Source organism: Grampus griseus, assembly GCF_964374135.1.
Source record: "Grampus griseus genome assembly, chromosome: 21".
NCBI lineage: Eukaryota > Metazoa > Chordata > Mammalia > Artiodactyla > Delphinidae > Grampus > Grampus griseus.
The window spans coordinates 28,705,381-28,715,316 of NC_139015.1; the positions used below are offsets into that span (position 1 = coordinate 28,705,381).

Consider the following 9,936-nt stretch of genomic DNA (forward strand, 5'->3'; position numbering starts at 1 on the left):
CCTTCCTCATCCCAATATTTCCCCCCACCTGTTTGGAAATTCATTGCCACATCTTGCTTTGGTGTGATGCCTCACACCCTCTAGGGGATGAATAAACATGGGATGAATGAATGGGTGATTGGTTGAGTGAACATAACTGGGGACTTGGGAAAGCTTTGGACTAGACTAGCCTCGGGTACTCTTTGGCCTGCTAATGGTCTCCAGTTTTAGTGTGAAACCTCCTGTGCTAAAGGGCCCAAACCGTCCATAGCCATCCAGGAAGTGACCAATCCCAGTGCGGATGCTCATGGAAACACTGGTCTGTTGGCCAAAGTCAAGTTAGGCAGCATCACAGCTGACCCAGTCTGCACTGCCTTGAGAGCAGCGCTCCCTGAAGCAAAGAAAGAGGAGGTTTTACTGGGTTACCAAAACCAAGACTCTGTTCATCTGTGCCAAGCAGAAATTCGGAGACAGAGTTTTGGGTGACGTAGAAAAAAAGTAGCTTTGGGGACTTCCCTGGCAGTCCAGTGGATAGGACTCCACACTTCCACTGCAGGAGGCAAGGGTTTGATCCCTGGTCAGGGAACAACGATCCCACATACCACGTGGCCAGGCAAAAAAAAAAGAGAAACTTTTATTGCTTTGCCAGGCGAAGGAGGTCACAGCAGGCTAGTGCCCTCAAGACGGTGTCATTCCCGCCGCACGCCCGGAGCGGGTAGTGAGGCGTCTTACAGTGTTCAAGGAGCAGAGGGTGTGATCAGCTCGTGGACAGTTCTGGGATGAGTTGGCATCGAGGTGAAGTTTCAAGCTTCGTTCAACCTTCTGGTTTCAAGCAGTCTAGGGTCTGTGTGCTTGCGGGCAGCAGTTTTCATCTGGTGGGTTGGCTTCCTGTAAAAACAACTTAGGAATATGTGTCAGGCCTTTAGCTGTATCTTTCAGGGAACTGGGAGTTCAGTGACTCCTCGATGTGGCGGATTTACAGTTTAACTTGTTACCAGTTCCCCAGCCCAGCAGCTCTTCATTTCTACATCTTAACATTTCCCAATCATTAACTTTTTTTCTTTTTTTTTTTTTCCCAATCATTAACTTTTGAGCCATGCTTTTACTTCAAAAGACAAGAACATTGGGGCTTGTACACGGTTTCAATTGTGGAAACCATACTTACCTCCCCATTATTTCCTGTTTAAAAACTTCCACCGAACAAACTCATTGAGCTAGCAGGCAAATTTCTTAACTGTTTCCCAAATAAATGACCATAAATTTGGACACAATGTGAAAGTCCCTGGGACAATGAAGAAAGTCTATAAAGAAAATCTATAAGATAGGGGAGGAGCCTGACCCAGTGAAACCCATGAAAAATAATCACAAAAGGAAAATATTCAAAACAAAGCTTTTATATTGTTTGGTTTTACATACTTAATAGATACCTGCAGAAGCATTCACCTGTATTTTAGAGTCTCATTCCATTTCAATATCACATTTTGGTAATTTTATAGTGTGAAAATGGAAATGTCCAGGAATGAAAATAAAGGTTCAACACTATGATTTTTTTTTTTTTTTTTTTTTTTTTTTTTGCGGTACGCGGGCCTCTCACTGCTGTGGCCTCTCCCATTGTGGAGCACAGGCTCCGGACGCGCAGGCTCAGTGGCCATGGCTCACCGGCCCAGCCACTCCGTGGCATGTGGTATCTTCCCGGACTAGGGCACGAACCCGTGTCCCCTGCATTGGCAGGCGGACTCTCAACCACTGCGCCACCAGGGAAGCCCAACACAATGATTTTTGAATGAACACATAGGAATAGAGGGAGGAAGATACAGGGATTTGGGGTTTTTTTTAATATATCTACAAATTCTTTGTACAGGTCCCTTCAAGAAGTCAATCTTAATTTTCCTCCCCTTGAGAGTGGGCTGGACATAGCAGCTCACTTTTAACAGCTAGAATGTGCCAGAATTGATGGCGTGTGACTCCCAGGACTGTGTTATAAAAGGTACTGTGGCTCCTTCATTGCTATCTTGGGTCATTTGTTCTTAGGGAAACCAGCACCATGTGGTAAGGAAGTTCAAGCACACTTGTGGAGGGGTCCATGTGGCAAACTACTGAGGCCTCCTGCCAACAGCCAGAGAGGACCTGAGACCAGGTGAACACCTGAGTCAACTCAGGAAGGACTCCTCCAGCCCCGGTCAAGCCATCACATGACTGTAGCTTCTGCCAATATCTTGACTGCAGCCTCAGGAGAAATCCTGAGCCCAAACCACCCACATAACCTATTTCTAAATTCCTGTTCCGCAGAGACCGTGAGATGATAACCACTAAGCTTTGGGGTGATGTCTTACCCAGCAGTAGATAATTAACATAGAAGATGAGATCCCACAACATTCTAAACAAGATTAGAACCAAAGACCAAGCATTGTGGTGGTTTGCTGACACCAGCCAGTAGCTTCCACTTCTGTTCTCATGAGAAAAAGAAGCTTGACTCTCCTGGGGTTGTTGACCTGGGCCTTCCTATCCCAAGCATTGAACCCACAAGGGACTCTTCCAAAGCCCCGTCAACTTCAGGAAATCACAAGTGCGGCTGAGATACCTACACAAATGTCTTTTCCAATCCCCCGGACAGATGTTAAAGAGGACCCAGGCCACCAAGCTGTTAAAACAGGCTGGTGTTATTGCCACCTAAAACTTCCTCAGAACAAACGCCCTCTATTTTTGGTAGTTGAGAATGAGACCCATCATCATAAAACATCACATTCTGATGTCACCTTTCTGTCTCCCTAGATTCTCCTATAAGAGGAAAACACCTGTTCAGTTGAGTGTAAATTATTCCGTATACCCACTCAGGAAGAGGACTACTTCTAACAATCATTAAAGGGAGGAAGTTCTTCTTCTGCTCTATAAATAATTAATATCCCTTTATTTTATTTCTATGGGGGGTGGTTTAGAGGTGAGAGGGGACCTATGATTTCCGTATATTGGTTGTTCCTAACGTGAAGTCCAACTGTGTTCCCACCTCCTCTCTCTGCTTTTTTTTTTAATTCTTTTTGTTTTACCCTTTAATATGTGCAGCTAGAGACAAACCTGAAATCAAAGTTTCCAGTACACAGCATATTTTATAAGTCCAATAAATCATTGGTTCAGTGAATGAATAATGTGAAAGGTGGTTCTAAATTTAACAATTCTTTTTTAAAAAGTTCCTATTTGTAATTATTTTAACCTCGTGCAGTCTTTTTGTCGTTGTTGTTGTTAGTATTTCCTGAGGGGGGAGTAGCTTATAATGCTGTTTAGTTTTGTGCTATTGGTGTGTTGCGACCACTTTGCTTTTGACTCCTCTGATTCCTGGGCATGTGAGAAGCCCCGGCTCTGAGGCTCGCCCCTGATCACGTGGCTTGGGCGGCTTGTATAAGTACGTGCCTCCTCCCACATCCCCAGCGGGCAAAAGAACGTCTTTCCTATTGAAAATTACCTAGTGAGGCAAAAGGATTATAAATCGCCGTAGGACCGAACTAGATCTACTTCCCTGCTTTTTATATATTATCACCAAGATCAACGACATTTGTTCTGCCACCTGGCAGGTATTAAATTCATCTCATTGTGCTCACTTGGTTTGTCCAATGCAAATGCCTAACAATAACAGAGGAAGGGCTCCTCTGGAGGCCTGAAGAATTTCAAGTCTGCATCGGAGTCTATATATCGCGGTTGGGAGTGCTCAGCCAGCTGCCTGTGTACTTCCTCCCTAAGCAGTGACAGCAGTGAGGTTTTTGGAAGCTCTGTACTTTGAATGCCACGAAATGAAGGGGATATATTTGTAGTGGATGATGGAGAGAGAAAAGGAATGAATGCTTATTAATCACCTACTATGTGGTAGTCATTGTAGATTTAATCCTCACAGCAGCTCCACTGGGTGAGTTATTACCTTGCCCATGTTACGGATGAGGAAACCGAGCTTCGGAAAAGTTATTTGCCTTAGACAACATAGCTAGTGAAGTGGTGGAACGAGGATTGAAACCAGGTCTGGAGTCAAAGCCTGAGTGTTTTCACGACACTGTGCTGCCTCCTTCAATGACAGGTAAGAAAGCCTGAGGACCCCTGGGTGGGAGAAAGGAGTGAGCAAGGGTTCATGGGACATTAAGATGCACGTAGTTTCCAAATAATCAACAGATTTTGGCACCAACTATACAGATGCTTGGTAGATTTTTCCTTAGTGGTATTTCTCGATTTGTGGATTAACCCAAAGTCCCATAAACAGAAAAAACAATTTATTGAGGTACAAATGAGAATCACGATGTTGAGAGGTTAGTAGCAGGAGGGAGCGATTCAGCCAGTGTGTAAACCAAACCACTGCCCCCAGCACCCAAATCTCCATGCTGGGGCTTCCCTGGTGGTGCAGTGGTTGAGAGTCCGCCTGCCGATGCAGGGGACACAGGTTCGTGCCCCGGTCTGGGAAGATCCCACATGCTGTGGAGCGGCTGGGCCCGTGAGCCATGGTCGCTGAGCCTGCACGTCCGGAGCCTGTGCTCCGCAACGGGAGAGGCAACAGCGGTGAGAGGCCCGCGTAATGCCAAAAAAAAAAAAAAAAAACTCCATGCTGTGTTCTTAATCTTAACACTCACCATGCACACTATAATTCTTTTGAAATAACAAAACTATGTTTCCTTGCAAAGAATAAATGACCATTGAATGAGTTCAAAAGATGTTTAAATTGTAACATATTCTTAAATGAAAGACAACTCCTTATAGACATGTTGTTAGGAAAACAGTCAGAAATCTGGCACAGACATGCCTTTATACATTGGAGAATCTGAAAAAGTCTCGAGATGTGTGTTTTCCAAAAGTTTGGGTGTGTTATATAGCAAATCCCTACATTGACTGCTAGGGGGATACTCAGAGCAATGAGACATGATTAAAATCTCAACCCTTCAAGATAGTACACATGAAGACTTGAAAACAATGTGACAAATGGGACAAGACAGCATATGATGAATTACCACCAAAGAGGAACACACAATAATTTCTGGACATTCAGGGGGAACAGACCACTCCCCATGGGTTAGAGAGGGCAAGAGTTTCTTGTGTGGAGGAGTCCAAGGAGAGTATGACCTTGAAAGAAGAATGAATCAAACTTGGGCATGGATAGGGTTGGAGAGAGAGTAGAGAAAGGCATGCAACACTCGTGTCGAAAGGGGGTCCTTCCCTGTAGGTATCAGTATATTGGAAACTTTCCAATTAAACAAAAAGCATTTTGAGGGCACTCACTTCATAGAACCTAGCATAGTGCTGGACATGTAGTAGGTATTCAAAAACTCTTTGGAATTTGTAGTTTTCCAATCCTTGAACCTGTGTTCTAATATTTGTGTATATGTTTGTATACGTGTGTGTGTATGTCTGTGTGTGCGTTTGGTGTGTAGACAGGATGTCTCTCTTTCTGGAAAAGCTGAGGTTTGAGGAAGCAGAGTGACTTCCCCAGGTCTCTGGGGCAATGAACAAGTCTGGATTGGCATTGCAGTTGTCCAGCTGCAATGTAGTTCAAGGTCAGCTCTCCAGTGGATGCTGCAAAGGCCCTTTTCTATTCAAAAGCAAACACCCAAACTAAAGCAACTCACTAAATGCCTCTCAAAGATTTTGACCTTAAAGAATCTGGAGGGGAAAGTGATTACAAGAATTCACAAATAGCTCTCAACTCCCAGATCCACAAAGTCGGGAACCTCATGGGCCTGCAGTGATGCTGGAGTGACCTCACCAGTAACTGTTGGCCCAGACCTTCCAGGTCAAAACCCTAGCACAATGGAAGTAACCAGAGCACCTCTGAGCCTCCCTCCCTTCTTCTGGCTGCGAGGCTACAACTGGACATAACTGAAGGCAGGAAGAGGAGTGTTCTGTCTCTGCAGAGAGGCCTGGGAAGGTGGCCATCAGTGGCTTCCAGACCAGATCTCAACCTCAGTGTATCTTGGAGCCTCCCCCGCCCCCCCAGGCCCTCCAGCCTGACTGGCGCCCTTTACCTGCTGTGGCCCTGGTAAGGCTCCGCGTGTCAGGGATGGATTTCCCTTCCCAGCCGAGATGCTCCAGCTGCGGAATCACCACAATCAGCCCCCAATAGCTCTCTCCAAATAAGTTACACTTCTGACTTGGCGGAATTTGCCGAATGGCTAGTAGGGAAGAAAAACGTAAAGCAGAAAGAGGAGAAAAAAAACAAAGCAACATTATCAGCCACATTTGATCTCAAGACTGTTTCATTACTGCACTCTGGGTTCAAAGGACTTGGGGGGGGGGGAAGCAACACTTCAGGCAGGAAATGTCGATTATTCAGAAATTTAATATAATTATGTGTCTGGATGGCCCAGTTTATCAGACAGTGTTTTCTGGGAAGGATGTGAAGGGTGAGACACATCATCACTCTCCTCACCAGCTCCTTCCCAGCCAGACTCCCCCCCTCCACCTCCAGCTATTTTTTTTCCCTCCAGGACACTTCCAATTTCCCAGGTTTTGTGACCACTTACATGTCTTTCCTGAGTGTTTTTATATAGCGTAGGAAATTGGGTAATGAAAGCCGAGTCATACATTTCTGCTTTATGTTTCCAAAGAAGCAAGTGTGACTGTCAGGTTTACAAAAGATTGTTTATGTTCACTGGCGTGAAATGGGGAGCGAGCGTTCGGAGCAGCGAGAGAGAAAGGCTGGCCAGGCCGGGGTGACAGCAATGCATTCCTCCTCCACGCTACAGCAGACAAAGCACGCTCCCTGCCTGACAGGGACCATAAATCATGGGCAGGAGGTGCTGTACCTACAGCTTATACCATTCCAGATGACAAACACACAATAATCCACCCAGCACAGCACTTTCTGTCTCCCCTCTCTCCCCCTACCCAGTGCCTGCTCTCTCCCCCGCTCCATCCCCAGCCTCTCCCCTCCCTCCATCCCCAGCCTCTCCCCTCCCTCCATCCCCAGCCTCTCCCCTCCCTCCATCCCCAGCCTCTCCCCTCCTTCTCCCTTTCTTTTCCTGGCCCCTCCCTGATGCTTCTCTCTTCTCTTCCTTCTCCCAGTTTCCCATCTCCTTTCCCTCCACTCCTGTCTCCTGTTTCTTCTCTACCTCCTGCCCACATGCTCACGTCCTCTTTGGGGATTCTTCTTTGTGTGTTTTCTCCAAATCTTCCTCTTCTCTCTCCCTGCCTCCGTCCCTTGCGAATCTCCCTTGTACTCCTCAGCTTCATTTCCTGTTATCCTTTTCCTATTTTTTTTTCTTGCTCCCTCCTCCCATCCCATCCCCTCTCCTCCCTCTCTCCACTTCATCCCTCCGGCTCACCCAATCTGCTAAGAAAAATGTCACCTCTACCCTGCAGATCCCCTTGGCAAGGAAACAAAGGGAGAAGAAAGACGACAATTTCTCCAGGGGTGGGAACCTCAGCACAATGGCTACACTAGATCCACTTACAGAGGACAGGAGTAGGGACAGAGGGGTTCTGGGCTGGGAACGGATGAGCCAGGCAGGGATTCTGCCTTGGCAGCGAGGGCAACATGACATCTGAGGGGCAGGGCAGAGATGCAGCTGAGCCCCTCAGCAGGGTCAGAGTTGGGGGTCTGCGATTCTGAACACACTCAGGGCACAGCCCCATGTTTATGAGTTGATTCTTCTTCCCCAGACTGAGGAAACTCTTGCCACACTCGACCCTGGGGCAACTCCAGAAGGATGCTTTCCCTGTTGGTACTGGGATGTGTGCATATATTTGCATATGGGACTTTGGTGAATCAAGGGAGGAGATGTCTGCCCCATGTTCATAGCAGCACTATTTACAATAGCCAAGACATGGAAACAACCTAACTGTCTATCGACAGATGAATGGATAAAGAAGACGTGGTACATATATACAATGGAATATTACTCAGCCATGAAAAAGAATGATGCTATTTGCAGCAACATGGATGGACCTAGAGATGATCGTACTAAGCGAAGTAAGTCAGCAAGAGAAAGACAAATACCATATGATATCACTTATATGTGGAATCTAAAATATGACTTAAATGAACTTATTTACGAAACAGAAACAGACCCACAGACATAGAGAACAGACTTGTGGTTGCCAAGGGGGAGGTGGGGAGGGGGTGAGGAGGATTCCGAGTTTGGGATTAGCAGATGCAAACTATTGTATATAGAATGGATAAACAACAAGGTCCTAATATCCAGGGAAATATATTCAATATCCTGTAATAAACCATAATGGAAAAGAATATGCAAAAGAATGTATATGTGTATATAACTGAGTCACTTTGCTATACAGCAGAAATTAACACAACATTGTAAATCAACTATACTTCAATTTAAAAAAATATTTTTTAAAGGGAGGGGGTGTCTGTGAGAGCTTCCCTCTCTTAGTCATGCCGGGAGTTTTAGCTGGAGCCTTGAGACGAAAGACTCAGTCTAAGAGACCTCTTACAGCCCCCGTTCCATCTGTTTATAAGGCAACCCTCTCTGAGAGTGGAAACACTCCTTTTGCCTGAGTAATGGGACCCTTGGGAGTGAAGGGGTAAAGTGAAGAAGAATCACTTTGTTCAAGGTTCCCTAGGTCAGGGTTAGGGGGGTTTCCATAAGGGGTCACATCCTGCTTCCCAGTCCTAACTTGGCTAACAAGCTCACTTCTTATTTAACTTCACAAGAAGCACCAGGATCCTTGCACACAATCAGCAACACACATAGAGGTTGCAGTGGTGATGAGAAAACACATCATGGCTTTATCGTGTCTTGCCTCTCTGAATCATTTTCACTTGTTAAGCGAGTATTATAAAACGCTGAACTACTGTTACTCAGGGAATACTCAATCCAGACTCAGGCTTTCCAGGTCCTTGTGAACAATATATCTTCATCTTCTTGGAAATGGAATCCAGAGCAGGCAGCTGGAGCCTCAAAGCCCTGGGACCAAAAGCGACTTGGCCCGAGGTCCAGGGAGGGTTGGACAAGGATGTCTTTCAAGCAGTCAGCTCCGCCACGGCTGCAGAAGCCTGCAGCTCCAGAGGGAGGGCTGTCCACACAGCAAGACAGGAGCCCTCACTTGTTCTCCTCCTGGGATTTTAATGACCTCGCAGAGCAACAGGAAGAGTCCATCTGATATCAGGTCAACCCAGAGCCGGGAGTGGCCGCCAAGCTGATTCTCAGCCATTGCTGACGTAGTCTCTCCGGAATCACTGCCTCTCAGGCCCAGAGATCAACACACGCATCCTTCCATCCAACCTCAAACGTTCTCCCTTCCCCTTTCAAGTCAACGGACCACCTTGTGGGACAACACTCCAGCAGGTGGTAGGGTTCAAATGTAGTCCTTCCTCCAGAGAGCGGCTGTGTAGCCCACTGCCTAGATCCCGCTGAAAAAAGAAAGGCACGTGGAGAAAACTGGGGTGACCTACCAGGTCCTGGGATGGTTCCTGAGGCCCGGAAGTGAAAGCAGCAGTCCGGTAAGAAACAGAGAAAGCGCGCCCTCTCCTGCGCCCTCCCTCTGCTGTAATTTGCCAGGAAGGGGAGAAGGACGCTCTGCTTGGACAACCCTTAAATCAATGCATCCTAATTAATGGAGGATTTAATTCATCACAGTGACAGCCACTCTATTTACATCATCTCCAGCAACAGGGTTTAGGGTTGGCCTATGGGGTTTATCATCCTTCCCTTCCTTGCTCTTTCTCTCTCTGTTTCTCTCTCTCTCTCTCTCCTTTTCTCCTTTTCGATGGCAAGATTTCAGGCAGAAGGTTAATTCCAAACTGAGACTTGTTCAACCACCTCCCCAAAGTCTTCTTAATAGGCCCCCGCAGCCCTTCAGTTTGGTCTGGAAAATAACACAGGCTTGGTCCGGAAGCAAAGTTGACAGCAGGGTGGCCCAGAGGCCTGGCAGAGGAGAGGAGAGGCCCGTGGGGGTCATGGGTCAGACCGCGGGCCCAGGCCACCCAGACGGAGAGGGCCCCTCACTTTAAGGATGAGGAAACTGAGACTG

The 9,936-nt window shown here is 46.8% G+C and overlaps 1 long non-coding RNA gene across 1 annotated transcript; it reads right to left on the reverse strand.

Moving 5' to 3' along the window:
• Positions 1-631: 631 nt before the first annotated feature.
• Positions 632-8,666, reverse strand: LOC309838894. The gene is made up of 3 exons (XR_014298411.1): positions 8,598-8,666; positions 5,970-6,116; positions 632-879 (listed from the first exon to the last, which is right to left on the reverse strand). It is a non-coding gene; the product is annotated as an uncharacterized lncRNA (long non-coding RNA).
• Positions 8,667-9,936: the final 1,270 nt, after the last annotated feature.